The sequence below is a fragment of the Pleurodeles waltl genome, chromosome 8, assembly GCF_031143425.1.
Source record: "Pleurodeles waltl isolate 20211129_DDA chromosome 8, aPleWal1.hap1.20221129, whole genome shotgun sequence".
Taxonomy (NCBI): Eukaryota; Metazoa; Chordata; class Amphibia; order Caudata; family Salamandridae; genus Pleurodeles; species Pleurodeles waltl.
Genome location: NC_090447.1, coordinates 874,306,947 through 874,323,604, shown reverse-complemented (window position 1 = coordinate 874,323,604; position 16,658 = coordinate 874,306,947). Strand labels below are relative to the sequence as shown.

Genomic DNA, 16,658 nt, shown 5'->3' with positions numbered 1-16,658 from the left:
GGCAAAGACGTTTTTTTCATTATAAGCACAGTTTTATTTTGGTCGTAAATAAAAAAAAAAATGTGACTCGTAAAGAAAAGGAACAGAAGGATTATAGAAAATTAATTTGCTTCTTTGCACGCTTGTTAACAATATCTCTATTGTTATGACGCACCTGCTCTCTCAAATACTGAATAATTTGGAAAAGGAGGCTGTGGCTTGTTCCTTGAAAAGTAAAAGGAAAGCTTCAGTGAAAGTATGAACGTGTGCGCAATGCTATTGCTTAAACCATCCTTATGACGACGCCCCGTCCTTTCATCGGGCGCCCGTCTGCCGGATCTTCTTTTGTTGTGGCAGCAGCTACGTCTTCCATTTCAGGTGCTGCCAATCAAAACCGCGATCAATTAAATCCAGTCTGGGAAATCCCCGGCCAGCAGCTGGGTATGTGCAAGGAAATTATGTGAATATTGCCGGTCCCGTCGTCTGAAGCGCAGCCCGGGGCAGGTTCCTCTTTAGGTCTGGCAGCTAATTTGCTAGGGTTCGCGGGTCACATCCAAAAAGGCCCTCGTGCGCGCGCGAGTGTGGTCTGAGGCCCTTTCGCGGGATTAGCATATTGCAATAGCGCGGATGCAAGGCGGATGGAAAGACAGATCCCAGGGGAGTCGCTGCTGCCGAAGTCATTTAGTGAGTGGATGTGTGTGTGTGCTCTTTTTGTCAGAGGCAGGATTAAGGGACGGTGGTGACTCTCTGACAGGAATCGGCGAGAAGGGCTGGGCGAGGGTTCTTTCTGTCCTCCCTTTGAGGTAGCGCATCTCACCAGGCCACATCCATATGACAGGGAGGTGGACAGCGTTGGTTCTCCCGGTTTTTTCTTCCTTCTCACACTGACAGGGTAAGATGATTTATTTTATTATTCTGATGCCATCAAATGCTCCTAGAAATGCTTTACCGATTGGCTTGTTTTATTTAAGGATGACAAGTGCGTTAATAACCATCGCTGGAACTGGATGCCTTGTGCAAGTACCAGGACTGCTTGTTAGGTCAGCAATGAGCACACGCTGTAATCACAGTGGTTTCTCTCGGCAGAACAACTTTGTCACTAACTGGATAACTTACTGTCTATGTAAGGCTTGATATGTTAATGTTTATGCATTTGACTGAACATGGGTTTCTGTTTTCAATATCTGCTAGTCCCTTTAATAGTTATCTGCACGTTTGTTTTATGCAGACAAATGTGTGTAGTCGCAACTTCATTTCTGAGAAACGTGCTTCTGAAATTCCTGTGTCGGTTTTCATGAAGCTATATCACGGATAAATGCATGATTGCGACTTACCCATAACACCGAGAGACATTTGCAATGTAGCTAGATTCTTTATTGTAAAATCTAGATCTAATAAGGTTTCGGAGTAGAAGCCAGAGTCATCATAATGTCTGTGATTAATTGTATGACGTAAAAAGCAGCATGATTCTCCAGGGCAGTTCATTGTTGCAGAACTTCTCTAAAAGTGTGATTTATACATTGGACATATTACATAGGACGTTACAGAAAGAGAATGAAAAGTATTTGCCTTGGAGTATGTTGGGATGACGCCAGGAGTATCGTTCGCATTCGAGAAATGGGAAACAAAAGCACTCAAAACGCGCTCACACACTCAAACACCGAGGCACATAAACAGACAAATACCATAAGACACATTCAGGCACACATGCATGAACATGCAGTCCCAGTATGCCACACATGCGCACGCACTACCTCATGTACACAATGGGAAAGCGCACAAACTCAAAAGCAAACTCACACACAGATACAGATGTACATAAATGGCATGCCTCTCACAAACTAAAACCTACCATGCCAGGCACGTGCGCTCACAGGCATCCAGAAACGCACATATGCATAAACGTATAAAGACGCAAAAGCAAATACACAGACGTCCATGTACACAGATAAGCAATAAGCAATACATTTGCAGATCACAGCACTATGGGTTTTATTTTTGTGAGACATTATGCCAAAAGATACAGCTTTACCAAGCCTATAACACTCACTGGAAGCTCTTGCTAGAAGAATATTCTGAAAATCTTTGAGTATTTGGGTGCATGCTTTCTCCAAGCATGTGTTGCTTGACAGATTATGTGTAAGTACCAGTCTGCTATTTCAAATGTTGGCTCGTCAGACTGTACTGATCAAATTCCATGCCTGCCCCATCCCAAGATACGCCTGTTTGTCCTCTCATCTTAAAAACTAGCATCACATTAAAAGGCAGTCTTTCTTCATTTGCAGTCTTTCTTGTCTGCTTCTTTATTTTTAGAAAAATTGTCTGGAATGTCTTGGCAGAGACCTCTTCCTCTGGTAACATGCTGGGACCATTTATGTGAAATGTTGGGAGGTCTAAATCGAAGATCCTGTGTATTCTGGTCCAGTGAGAAAGGAATGCATTCCTCCTCCTGGCTTGAGTTTACCACACATTACCTTTAAAAAATGAGCATTTGTTGTTGAGCATTATGTCGAGCAAGAATAAGTACTTTGTGCAAAGCCATGTGTTCAAATTGTGCCGATCAGGTCACACAAAAAAGTATAAAAAATATGTATCTTGCATTATGTGAATATTCATGCAACTACAAATACATATGTTATATTTATATGTATTTTAGTGTTTTTTGACTGCTATATTTTGCATTGCTGCTAAATAGTTTTGAAGCTGAAAAAAAGAATACATGTAGTTTTATCAATTTATATAATCACTGTTAGTATGGTATTTGTAGGAAAGTAGCCTCTTTCTAGCTTGGTTACCCCCACTTTTAGTCTGTTTGTCAGTGTGTTTGACTGTGCTCACTGGGATCCTGCTAACCAGGACCCCAGTGATTATGCTCTCTGCTATAAAACGTGGCTGCTGGAAGTGTATTTCATCCCACAATTGGACACTGGTGCCCCACTATAAGTTCCTAGTATATGGTACCTAGGTACCCAGGGCATTGAGGTTCCAGGGGATCCCTATGGGCTGCAGCATATATTTTGCCACCCATAGGGAGCCCAAGCAAAGGATTCTGCAGGACAGCCATTGCAGCCTGCTTGACACGGTGCAAGCACCATCACTGCCACATTTCACTGCACCAGGTCACTTATAAGTCACCCCCTATGGCAGGCCTTCTAGTCCAGAGGGCAGGGTGCAAAGTACCTGTATATTTTACCGGATTTCGTGAGTGCGGGGATGCCACTGTACGCGTGTACTGGACAAGGTCAATACCTGTGCCCAGCTACATAATGGTAACTCCGAACATAGGCATGTTTGGTATCAAACACGTTGGAATTATACCCCAATGCTTTCGCAAGCATTGGTTGTATGATTCCATGCACTCTGGGGGCTCCTTAGAGGACCCTCAGTATTGCCATTACAGGCTTCTGAGGGTTTCCAGGCAGCCCAAGGTGCTGCCACCTCCCAGACAGGTTTCTGCCCTCCTGCTGCTTGAGAAGCTAAAAGCCTATAAAGGCAGAACAAAGGATTCCCTTTGGGAGAGGGGTGTTACACCCTCTCCCTTTGGAAATAGGTGTTACAGGCTTGGGAGGGGTAACCTCCCCAAGCCACTAGCAATGCTGTGAAGGGAACATTTGGTGCCCTCCTTTGATAAACCATTCTACACCGGTTTATGGACCCCCAGTCCCTGCTCTGATGCGAAACTGGACAAAGGAAAGGGTAATGACCACTGCCCTGTCCATCACCACCCCAGGGGTGGTGCTCAGAGCTTCTCCAGAGGGTCCCTGGGTTGTGCCATCTTGGAATTCAGGTTGGCAGGGAACTCTGGGAGCATCTGAGTGCCAGTGCCAGTAGGTGACGTCTGAGCCCCTTCCTGATAGGTGGTCACCGAGCTAGGTGTCCAATCCCTCTTTCAGGGCTATTCAGGGTCTCTCTCTTGGGTGGTTCCTCAGAATCGGGTTGCAAGACTTCAGCAGGATTCCTCTGCACCCTCCACTTCAACTTCTTACCGAAGAAATTGCACCTGGATGCTCCGGGACCTGACAAGCTGCTACAAAGAAGCAAGACGCCTCCTACAACATTGTATCCACGGCTCCTTGCAGCAACTGTAACATTTCCCCAGTCGTGCATACTCTGAGGACAGCCCACCTTCAGACTGCATCAGAAGGAAGAAGGAATCTCCCTTGGGCTGAAGGAGTCAGTCCCCTGTTTCTGCAGGCACCAACTGCAATGACGACTAGCTGCGTGGATCCTGCATCACGGGTGGTGGCCTGAAGTGGTCCAGATGGCTCTCTCTTCCAGCTTTCCAACTTGTTTGGAGGTAAGCCCTTACCTGCCCACGCAGGACAGTACCCCCATGCACCATGTTCTTTGCAGCTGCCAAGGCTTGTTGGAATCTTTTCCAAGAGATCTTTAGGCATCTAGAAGCTCCAGCCCCCAGCACTCCATCCCACAACTCACAGCTCCCTGAGTGGTTCTCCAGGGGCGTGGGAGCCTTTTTCATAGTGCTGCATGGGCCTCTTCCTCGACTTTCGTGTCCCCACCCTGTGGGACTCCTGTGGATGCTGCCTGGGCTTCTGTGGGCTCTCTGTGTTGCTGAGGGCCCCCTCTGGCTCCGCCTCCTGGGTAGAGTCCACCTGGTCCTTCCTGGTCCCTGGCAGCTCCACTTTCCACTAACCGCGAGTTTTGTGTGTGCCAAAGCTTGTTTGCGGAATCCGAAGCCGCAAACCCAACTGCAATCCTCCTTCCGGCGTGGGACATCACCTGCATCCTCCAGGAACTCAACTTCGTCTTCTTGGGTGCAGTGCTGACTCTCCTTCATCGTCGACTCACCTCTTGCACCTTCAGCCTGGTGGGTGGGGCTCCTGCCCTTCCTGGACTCTACTGTGCTTCTTGGACTTGGTCCCCTTCTTCCACAGGTCCTCTTGTCTAAGAATCCACTGTTGGTGTCTTGCAATCTCTTCTGGGATTTTGCATTCTTCTTCTTTTCTTCTAAGTGGGTCCTCTGGGGAATTTACAGTGATTTATTCCTGCTTTCCTGGTCGTTGGGGTGGGTTTTGGTACTTACCTTTGGGCTTTCCTAGTATTCCCAGCTCCCTTCCACACACTCCACTTACCAAGGTGGGGAACCGACTTTCACATTCCACTTTTTTAGTATATGGTTTATGCTCCCCCTAGGGCTATTTCTCTCTATTGTGATTTTCACTAATTTCACTGTTTTCTAACTGTTTTATGCCTATTTTTGCATACTAGTGTATATAATTTGTGTATTACTTTCCTTTCCTCCTAAGGGAGTACAGCCTCTATGGTATTTTTGGTATTTGTGTCACCAAAATAAAGTACCTTTATTTTTGAAACACTGAGTGTTTTCTTTCATGTGTGTGAGTACTGTGTGACTACAGTGGTATTGCATGAGGTTTCATGTCTTCTAGATAAGCCTTTGCTGCTCATCCACAGCTATCTCTAGAGAGCCCACCTTCTAGACACTGACTACACTACACTAATAAGGGATACCTGGACCTGGTATAAGGTGTAAGTACCATATGTACTCATCACACACCAGGCCAGCCTCCTACAGTATTGTAATTGGTCAAACTAAGCTGAGAGTACAACAGATGGAACTTGGAACACCATCTACAAAGTCATAGTCAAATGACAATTTCAAAAAGGGAAATTGAGTTTCTTATGAAAAAAGGTGGAGGGATTGGGATCAGCACTTTGAAGCTCTTTTTTATTGGTTTGAAAGTTCCTAACAAATAATGAAACAAACAGACAAACAGTGCATACCCAAATGGGTCTGTGCTGTAGGGTTTTGACGGTTTTGACTATGGATCATTGCGAGATGGAAAGGTACAACAATGGTCCTTGACTTACAGTGGATATACAAGATGACGTCTAGGAGCCTGTGACATTTCTCACATGATTCAAAAGGATGTATCTCTCTCACGCCTAGATGGACTCCATGTATGTTTTTTCTTGTTTGTTAGAATGGTATTACACTTTAATGTAGACTCTAGAAAATTGAGCTACCTGAATCTTATAGACAAGTTATTGTGGTAAAAATATTGATAAAGTAAATAGGCACATAGGTAAGTATGTATTTACTGTTGATTTTTTTATGCCACATTTACATACCTTGAAGATCTTGAAGCTCTTCAAGGCACATGGATGTTGAGTTAAGAATAGTAAGTCTATACTTACCTATATGAACTTACTTTCTCAATATTTTGGCCACAATACTTTGATTGCATACCGTTTCTGTAGTTGATATTTTGACATATAACCACAAAAACATTTCTGTCAGGAATTAAGCCTCTCCTGGGTGTAATGTTGTTGGGACAAAAAAGTCTCTTGCATGGTGACAGATCTTCACCCCTGCCCTGAGTTCCACACTTGCAACAATGTTAGTATCCCTGTCATTGATTTTTGTTGTCATGGGTATACATGGATCAAGCGTGTGCACCATGACATAGGCATGTCCCACAGATTGTGGGCTTGTTGGACCCAGAGGGACGTGAGCCAGCAGAGCTACCCTCATAGTGATTTAAGGCTACTACCTTTGCCAGGAGTTAAGTAGCACAATCACAGTGGTGACAGCTTGCTGTGTAGTGATCGGTAGGAGTGAAGCAGCCTTTTCATCTGTGTCACTCAAGTGAGGCCTACAGGCTCAGTCATGTAAAGTTCTGCTGCTGTGTGCTGAACTCACCCTTGGCGTGCACCAAGCTAGTATGTAATGCTGTGTGTGTGGATGCATGTGTGTGCTCTGTGTGTGTGTGTTCCTGTGAATGGTACAATTCACGGAAGATTCTGAGTTCCATTTTGGGAGACCCAGGGCTGACTGAAAGAGCATGAGAAGGTAGAGAACTCCCCCAGACAGATTTGTGGATTGCTTCATTCCTGAGAGCTGGATGGGACACACACTGGTATACTTGACTCAGGGAGAGGTCCCTGGAAAGGGGACTGGGCACATTTCCGGAAGTATTTGGGGCTGATAAGAGAATGATAGAGTAGGGCTGTAGTTCAGGGTTCACCGTTTGAGGTACACATCACTGTGGCTCACATTCATGTGTGATCCTTTAGTCACTCCCATGGCATGAGTTGTGGGGCTGGGCACTTGAAAGGGAAGCAGACCCCAATTATAAAAATCAAAGACTCAGACTCTAAATCATATTTGGTGTCTGAAAATGGACTAAAAGAAGGAGAGCTCAAGGGCCCCAAAGCTATCATCTGTCAAGCAGCCAGCTGGGCTGCATGTCAATGAGGAGAGGTTCTGCAAAACTTCTGTCTATGATCAGGACTGAGGTTTGCCAGTCTCCTAGCTGAGTAAGGGGATGTCATCCAGGGATTTCCAAGACCATCTATCCTTGGAGCCTGGAGCACCAGTGCCTGCCTGCTTGCTAGGACCAATATGCCCTTTAAAGAAGAGGACAGCGCATGAGGGAGTGATGTCCAGTTGGGGATACTGGCAAGTGTATCCACATAGCGAGGTGTGAGGAGAAGACTACTGCACCAATCAGGTCATCATCCTTCTGCAGATGCAAGTCAGTCACAGCATATTCCCATGGGGTTCTACGTGACATTAGCAGTGGATGCACTAATCAGGCCATCGCCTTTTCAGAGTGAAGTCAGTGACCTCATATGCCAGAATGGGCTGCTGTGAAGGTGGGAGCAAAACTGTGGTAATCAGGCCATAATCTGTGTGTGGAGTGAAGTCGGTGACCAATTTTGCCGGAGGGGACCGCTGGGAAGATTGCATAGCTGCTGTACCAGTGGGGCCATAGTCCACGTGTGGAGTGAAGTTGGCTACCCCTTATGCCAGAGTGTGCAGCCATACTGAGGAAATTACTGTTGTGCCGATCGGACTACCACCCCTGTGCAAGGTAAGGTTGATTATCTTGTATGCCAGTGTGGCCCACCATGAAGAATAAGGAACATTGCCTGGTTCCACTGTCATTGAGAGGAAAGGATGCAATGGTGACCTGCGCGTGCCAAGCCCTGAGTGAGGATCAGAAACCGGATGACCATCCCTACCCTACCTGTGAGAAGGCTCAGAGGAACTTACCATCTCACCAGAGAAAGCGCCATGGATGCCGAGCATCTGCCCATGTAGAGCTGCAAGTGTCACTTACAGTCAGCAGGTGCTGCAGCCCCCATGGACTTCCCGGAGTGAACTGCACCTGGGCACTCCAGTAGCGCAACCCCCGCTGAAGCGGGTAAGACTAATCCCAGGGCTGTAAGGCCACATGGTAAATTGTTCTGCTATGTAGCACTTTGGGTGCTGGAACACTTTTGATGTTGGAAGAGTCAGAGTGGGACTCTTGAGGCTCAGATTAGTAGTGGGACTTAACCTGAAAGTCACCTATAGTGAAAGGGGGGTAACCACTCCCGTTATAGAAAGGAAGTGTCAGGGTCCTCTCTATCAAACATTAGAGCCCTGACCTCCAGAGGCTGTGTGTATTGTTTGTGTAGGGAGTATTTTACTTTGTGTTCGTACATACATACTCCTTTTTTCATAAAAACAAGTATTTGATTGGACAGTCATTTATTGCTGCTATTGAATGTATTTTGAGTTGTGGGGTTGTGTTCACCTCCTACATATATTCCCCACCACAAAAGAAACCTTGGACTTAGCAACTCCCACTACTACTGGAAGTCAGGTTTTGACGAGGTACTTGGCACAGTTGGTCTGGACCCATAAAACTCCAGGTCTCCGGACATCAGGAGTAAAAAGTCTCTAAAAGGAGTTCCAACAACCATATTTGGTACATTATTTGTAGATGACACCTACAAATATCTGTGGTTTAGCTGGCTACCTATGATACTAACCATGCACAAGACACTAAGGGGGTCATTCCAACCCTGGCGGTTGACTACCGCCAGGGCCGGGGACCGCGGATGCACCGCAAACAGGCTGGCGGTGCATCCATGGGCATTCTGACCGCGGCGGTACAGCCGCGGTCAGAAATGGAAAACCGGCGGTGTCCCGTCGGTTTCCCGCTGCCCTAGGGAATCCTCCACGGCGGCGCTGCTTGCAGCGCCGCCATGGGGATTCCGACCCCCTTACCGCCATCCTGTTTCTGGCGGTTTTCCCCGCCAGGAACAGGATGGCGGTAACGGGTGTCGTGGGGCCCCTGGGGGCCCCTGCAGTGCCCAATGGCATGGGCACTGCAGGGGCCCCCTGACAGGGCCCCACTAAGATTTTCAGTGTCTGCCAAGCAGACACTGAAAATCGCGACGGGTGCCACTGCACCCGTCGCACGCCTTCAACTCCGCCGGCTCCATTCGGAGCCGGCTTCCTCGTTGAAGGCGCTTTCCCGCTGGGCTGGCGGGCGGCCTTCTGGCGGTCGCCCGCCAGCCCAGCGCGAAAGCCAGAATGGCCGCCGCGGTCATTTGACCGCGGTGCGGTCATTCGGCGGCTCCCGCCGGCCCTGCGGTTACCGCGCCCAGCGGGAGTCAGAATGACCCCCCAAGTATCCAAATATGGGTTGTCTCAGTTCACACGCTCAATGCAACCCTTCTTACTTAAGTGCAGTGACAATGACCCATCATGTTTAAAGAATGTCAGCACCTCACGCAATATAGCCAATATTTTTAAACTCTTTAAACTTTTTGACCATACATTGCAAAAGAGCCATCAAGATTCCGATGCAGGTAGATCCATGGCTGCATATCATTATGTATTTTAAGGGCACCATGTCAATTCAGGTGTTTGCTTGATTTTGGAATAGCAGGATTTGAGGAACATGCTTCTTCTCTGCATTGATGTCTGACCATGAGACTGATTGGCAAAGACCTCTACATTTTGAGTGTTGTTATAATAATGTTTGGCAGGTTGCCATAAGAGGCTCCATGTTGTTCCATGTACATCTGCAGATGTCAATCAAAGTAGCATGCAGGATGCCACATTTAGTGAGTGTCAACAGTGTATCTTCTTTAAATGCATGTGTCATGTCATATTGAAGGCTGTGGTCTCTTTCATAGGCCGTTTCATATCTCTGCACATAATAAAAATCAGTGTGAAGGATCTCTTTAATCTTGAGAGCAGGCAAACATTTAAAGTTCAAGAAGAAGCACATGACTATCATTTCAGAATTCAGGAGGAGCCTCATGAAACCTTTGCTTAACTTCTGCTAATATTGTAATTTCAATTGCGTTTATATAGCATTTACTACCTCTGACAAATCATTGAAGTGCTTTACGGCAAGTAGTACACAACTCTGAAACCCAAGGTTAGTGGTTAATCCAGTGGTTAGGTGTTGGTTATTGCGATTAGACACGTGCTCTCAAGAAAAAAAACATTGCATGCATTTAATCCAGCTACTTTGTGACAGATTATATAAATGTCAGGTAGGTGTGAAACTTAATGGGGGCTATGTGGTTTCAGGTGAATAGTTGGTGAGATAGATCGACTGGGGGAGATTCTGTAATGTTAGACTGCAGGGATAGGGTTTTAAATCAATAGATGTTGTGATCTATGAAATGTGATGTCAGACTTTTGCATAGTTACAATAAGAGAGAATAAGGCGAGACTGAGATGACGCTGAAGCATGTGGAGGATGGAAAGTAAGAAGAGGGTCACTCTGAAGAAAGAAAGGAGAGGAATCAAGCCTAAAGGAATCAAGTGGAATTAAGTCAAGGTCTGTTTTTTTCATGCTGGGTTTTAGGAGTATAGTGAAAGGAGGCTTTTGAGATAGTAAGCATTCTAAGGATGCGAGCTGTAGAAAGCAACCTGAGGATGTAAGCTGTAAGAAGAAAACATTATACATAGTGCTCCATATCCAGGGCAGACAGTTTGAAACATGTTTATGTTCAAGTGTATAAATCACTTAAACATTAAGAGTCTAGCCTGCTGTGTGCTAGCACTAGGACAGCCATTTTTAACATAGTCTGGAGTATGCTAACCCTGGTACAGTGTCTCTAGGCTTCACAATGCCAAAATATAGTTTATAAACCTTCCATGAAATGTGAGAATATCTTCACAATCATCATTTCCCGGTTGTCCAAAACGTATTTAACGCATGACATCTGATAAACATATGCACATTATCTGCACTTGGCAACCCCACGTCTAGGGCATTTCAAATCCAATTAATTTTTCGATTTATACAATTTATTGGATATGTAATAGAGTCTATTAACGATTTTGAATTGCTGTACATTTAGAGTGGCTGTGTTAAAAGTTGTATGTGCCAATTTTAAAGCATTTGAGATCTCCTGAGACGAAATCTCAGGACCACGAATATTGGAGCCGTTGTCAATAGTCAATCCAAAAGTACGATATTGGTCTTTTACAGGGATTATAACTCCGGTACTCACCATTAATTCTTACAAACCAATATGCATCATGACTAGCGGTTTCCGGAAAGTAGTACCTATTTGTAAATATTTATAGAAATTATGTAGAGGAAGATGATATCTTCTTGCAGGATCCAAAGCAGAAAATGATCCCTCTGAGAAAAACTGTTTGACACAACGTATATTCTCCTCTGCAGCTACCTTTTACCTACAGAATCATAATCTACTTCAGGCAAAAATGAACTCCACACCAACGTATATTGATTGATCTTAAAAATATCAAATAGTTTGCACCAAGCAAGCCGAAAAGAATTAACTGACAAAAATTGAAATGCATCCGCTTAGTTATTATGGTTTTTAAAATGACTATATGGCATATAATAAGTAAAGAACAATGGTACCTTGTGGCATTGGCAAATAATTGTTCAACAACAAATAATAAATGTGCAATTAAAGTAACTTGTAAAACAAAAGACATCAATGAAAATTGTGAATGACAATAGTGTTTTACAAACATGTTAAAAAAGTTACTTCACTGTAGTGCTCGTGCTCTGTCGACCGGTGAGACCTTCTTTTATCAATGCGCTATAAAAATGCCTCAATAATATTTTGAAAACAAATTGAGGTGTTGGCCAGGCATAAGGGAGCAGTAGAGTGTTTTACATAGTGTCATTTATATGCTTTTATGTAACTTTAGCGAATTTTGCAAGTAGTGATATGGAAAGGAGGTTAGTAAATAAGCCATGGAGGAGGGCATATTGCAGTCCAGTTTTACTCGTTCACATCATTGTGAATTTGAACTCTAGGCTCATTGGTACAATTGTGGAGAACACTGAGGACAACTCTTCAAATGTGCTGAGTTCTTTAATGGAGGGTGAAGACTGGAACATTGCAGATGACACAGAGTCACGTAGTAAACTTACAGGAAGGGGAGTCAGTCATTAAGAGTCTCAAATAAGGTGAAGAGAATTTTTTAGATGTAAGTGTGAGAAGAGTGGGAGAGTTGGCAAGCTTCTGGAGGGCTCATGCACTTTAAAAAAGTACAAGTCTTATCAAAGGGTCCCTTTTAATCTCTCTGTTCTACACATTTCAAATCTAAGGGAAGGGATGGCAGAGACCACAGTGTTGGTACCTTTCCTTGTGATGACTGAAAGTGAAGATGTCCGTTTGCAGTTTCAGTACATATTGCAGAGGGGCAAGGCATTGAATGCTCTTCCCCATTTGGAGTTCACTCTGCCTGTGCTTAAGCACGACTTAATATTTAAGAATGGCTCTGCGTCTGGTACAGTACTTTGCATTTGTATTCCATGCATACTTCCTACACTGCAATGAATGAGCTATCGCTTGAGCCTTACTTATGGCCAATAAAACAAAAAGAGAAAACTCTGGACTTGTAATCACATCTATTATTTACTCTGCTGGGATCCAAATGGGGAGACTCATGTCTCATGTTGTTTCATTTCAATTGTGCCCTTGTGTAACATATGTCGTTGTTTCTTGAGTTTCCCAAAGTCTTCTTAAATCACTCATTTCCCTTGATCCGTTTGTCCATAAATACTTTTTTGGAAGGATTCTGAAATGAGCTTTCTCTTCTCTTCTGCAAGACTATGCACCACTGTCCCCTAAATTTCCCAGATGTGGACCTAATTCCGGTCTTTAAACACATATATTGTTGCTGCTCTGACCTTCCACAGTGGCCCAGAATGACCCTTCTCTTAGTTTCGTGTGTATGTCTAAATTATACCTCACTTTTCCAGGGTTAGTTTGTTATATTCCTATTCCTATTCATATTTTTACCTGCTATCCTCTATTGCATTTTCAAATAATTTTGAGACCGGAACGGCACTTTCATTCTTAAAAAATTCCATTGCCATGTTATTACATTGAAAACTACGAGTTTTAAAAGAAATCTGAAAGGAAACTCTAGGTAAACAGTACTTTTGTGTTTATGAATGCAAATTTTCTATACCATCTTTGCAAATCCATGGTTGCTTTATTGCGTATTATAATAACCTAGAACAACAAGTCTGAAATGTGTTCCTGTGGAACTAGTCCTGTATTTCAAGCTAATTTCTGACATTTCTATAATTCATAAAGAATGCCACAAACACTTAAGGAAACATACGACAGTTGTAGAGTGCCATGAGTACTTCAGTGCATAGCAGTAACACTTTCAGATTTTTTATCTGGTGGAAAACACAGCATGCGTATATCTAGGCAAATGCGCATTTTCCCATTTAAACCCTTTACCTGCATCTACTTCATTGAATAAGGGGATGTTTTCTCCCTAGTGCCCCTCCCCATTTCTCGTATTTCTCCATTCTTCAGCCCCTCCTAAGGTTATGGAGGATCACGTGGATCTTGTGGGCTGTGTGGTGGCTTAATGTTATAGGGTAATTGCGCTTGGATACCTCAATTTATAGTTTTAGGCATCCTTGGCTGCCCAAGCACTGGGAATTTCTGACTTTCTTCTGCATTAATGTTTTCCAAGAAAGTCCTGTGGTGTGACACATTCTTCCCCACCAAACATAGTACAGTCGCTAACACCTACCCCATGACTCCTTTTCAGTTTGGTCTAATCTACTTAATCTTGTGCAACCTTGCGCAAGGAAGTCCCAGTGTAAAGTCATTCTTTCCTGCCTCGAGAATAAACTGGATGTGAAGGAGGCAGCATCCACATTTGGGTGTGCCCAGGCCTTTATTCTCTCCAACCTCTGAACCTGAACACCAAATGAAGACTTTCTCTGATTGCCTGTACACACGTTTGATTCAGGCATTCCAGGTCTCAAGGTGAGCAAATAAGTCTGCCAGTCCCTGTAAATGCTGGTTTATCTCTTCACTGAAAGAGGAGGAGGTGATAACTCCATTACAGCAAGGAAGCTTGTATTGATTATCCTAAATAGCTGAAATGCTACAAATGATGCCTTGTGGAGGTGAAGGTGTCTTTGTTAACCTTCTAAATTCTGCAAGTGTATAACTCTGTCAGATAATTGTTCAGAGTAGTCAGTGACTTGCAAACTCCATGTGCTTCTTCCAATCAGTCAATATTTCCTACCAACTGTGGAACAAGCTCACAAGTTCATTTCCCAGAGGAGATCCAAGTTATTTTTTTACAGTATTCACGTTGTGTCTGTCTCTACTGAGATCTCTTTAGAAGCGGTGCTGGTAAGCAAGTTGAGCCATATTCAGGAGATTCTGCGCTCTATGTCTGAAACTGAGACCAGAGTACAGCAGTAGGGTGTAGTGTTCTTGTATGTCTTCTTTGTGGTTTGTGTCTAGGTCACCAATGTATGTCATACATAGTAGAATGTAGAATGTTACGTCAGGAATATGTGAGTCAGTTAGAGTGAAGCAGCCTTGAAGAAACGTTATGCCAGGCAACTGCCCAATGCTAAATACAGTATTTTTACCTGTTATTCCTGTGGTCCTTGGAGTTATCAAAACAGAATTGGATGTAGGGATAGAGAGGAGTGTGAGTGAAGTTATCATCAAAAGGTGCCATAGATGTGGTAGTTTAGATATTTTTGCTTACAGCAAAAATTGCCCTGCTGTTAAGCATGTCGTTATTGTGATGTGAAAGGTAATTCTGCAAAAGTTTGCAGAAAGAATACCTGGGAAAACGGTTAATGTGCGTAGAGAAGGTGCTGATACTGAGTCTAGTCATCTGGGGCTGGAGAGTGTTTTCTTAGTCCCAACAAGATGTGGAGGAATAAACCCGTTGTCGATGACAGAGGGTCGGACTGAGAGAAAAAATAGGCTGAGGCACCAAATTAAAAGTGGCCCCCATTAGCAAATCTGAAAGCTTAAAGTGCCCCTATATTTGCAAATCATGCCAGTTTTATGCTTGCAAAGACCAACATTAAAGGTGTTTTGCAAACATGCAGTACTGCATGTATTTGTGCTGGATGCAGGAAATGTTTGTGGTAACATCAGAGAAATCAAGAGTAAAACAAGCATTTTCAATGCAACGGGTCTCGCATTTGCTCGAGTTAGAGCTATTAGAGTTGTAAAGAAAAAATAACACAGCTTGATCGCACTATGTAAAATGCAGAGCGATTGCACTATGTGGAAAATACACAGATAAAGTAGTCGGGACACCATGCTGAAAACATCGAGCCTCGTATGCTTTTAGCAGTTTACCGATGCTGTGTAGGTGAGCTAAACACCGGAAAAGGCATGACGTATGCATGCCTATCACAAATGAAAACAAGCAGATTTTAAAAGGCAAGCCCACGAACCAATGTAAGTGACTGACGTGACATGGCGTGGTTGGAAGCCCAAAGAGAGATTACAGAACGGGACGGAGCACTTTGCGCTCGCCCATAAAAAGACCCACCAGACCTAAAACTGGCCCCAGAACAGGTGAAAATATTTTGGTCTGTGAGACCAGCCTTTTGGGCACTGCCAGGTTGCCTTATAGACTAGTCCATCCTTGGTAGATGAAAATAGTGCGGTAACCAATGTCATTGTAGCTATACATTATTTTCCTAAATGGCCAGATGTGGCATTTGTAGAGTGTGTTTTAATACTGTCAATATTAGGAAGTTTTTGGATGAGGTTTTCCAGAGGGAAGTGTTACCAAGAGAATCGTCACAGATAATGGGTCATCATTTCCAGCTGAACAAATTAAAACTTTTGTGGAATATAATTATTTAGAACATATGTTTGTTTCAGTTCACCCCAAGGCAACGGGGAAGCAGAAATATTTTTATAGTGATTAGGGATGCTCCCCAAGTGGTTATAAGTAAAAAAAATGGAAATTACAAATCAAAAAATTCTTTGCATTTATCGCACAACCCCCACATCTATGGAGTACAGTCCATTTACAATCATGCATTGAAGAATTCCATTCTCTAAGGATTGTCAGGGTTGGTCAAATGGGTCCTGAATTGGCCCTTGGAGGTAATTCAGGGGAATATTAGGAAGACACAAATGAAATACAAGATATACCATGATGATAGATCGGGAGCGAGACTAGTGCGATTGGAGGCGGGTGATATGGTTTGTGTAATAAAGCCAGGTAGGGTGAGGAAGGGAGAAAGTAAACTTTCTGTTCCATTGAAAGTAGAAAGGATTTATTGTAATTCTGCCAAACTCAGTGATGGAAACATTTGGCACATAAGCAGGTTAGCCAAAGGTAGAGGTGTGGCTGGGAGGTGGAGAATGACGTGGAAGCTAAAAGCTATACCTAGTTGGATGATGTGAATGAAAATATTGGTTTCAATAATGTCAGGAATATGAATACTCAAAGTCATGGTCCTAGAAGTGCTCATAGTGACATGGAGGAGGCAGGGTTGATTAAAGTATGAACGTTTGGTTGTGTTATTAAATGCCCAAATCATTTGGAGGACATTATTCCTTAGTGTATGGTGGTGAATCAATGTCACACGTATTATTTTAACTGTTAA

At 43.8% G+C, this 16,658-nt stretch overlaps 1 protein-coding gene across 1 annotated transcript in view; it reads left to right on the top strand.

Moving 5' to 3' along the window:
* The first annotated feature begins 528 nt into the window (after positions 1–528).
* Positions 529–16,658, top strand: part of MID1 (midline 1) — a 513,783-nt gene continuing 497,653 nt past the window's right edge. The window contains exon 1 of the mRNA XM_069205160.1: positions 529–871. The gene's annotated coding sequence lies outside the window, so the exon portion shown is untranslated. The remainder of the gene's footprint in view (positions 872–16,658) is intronic.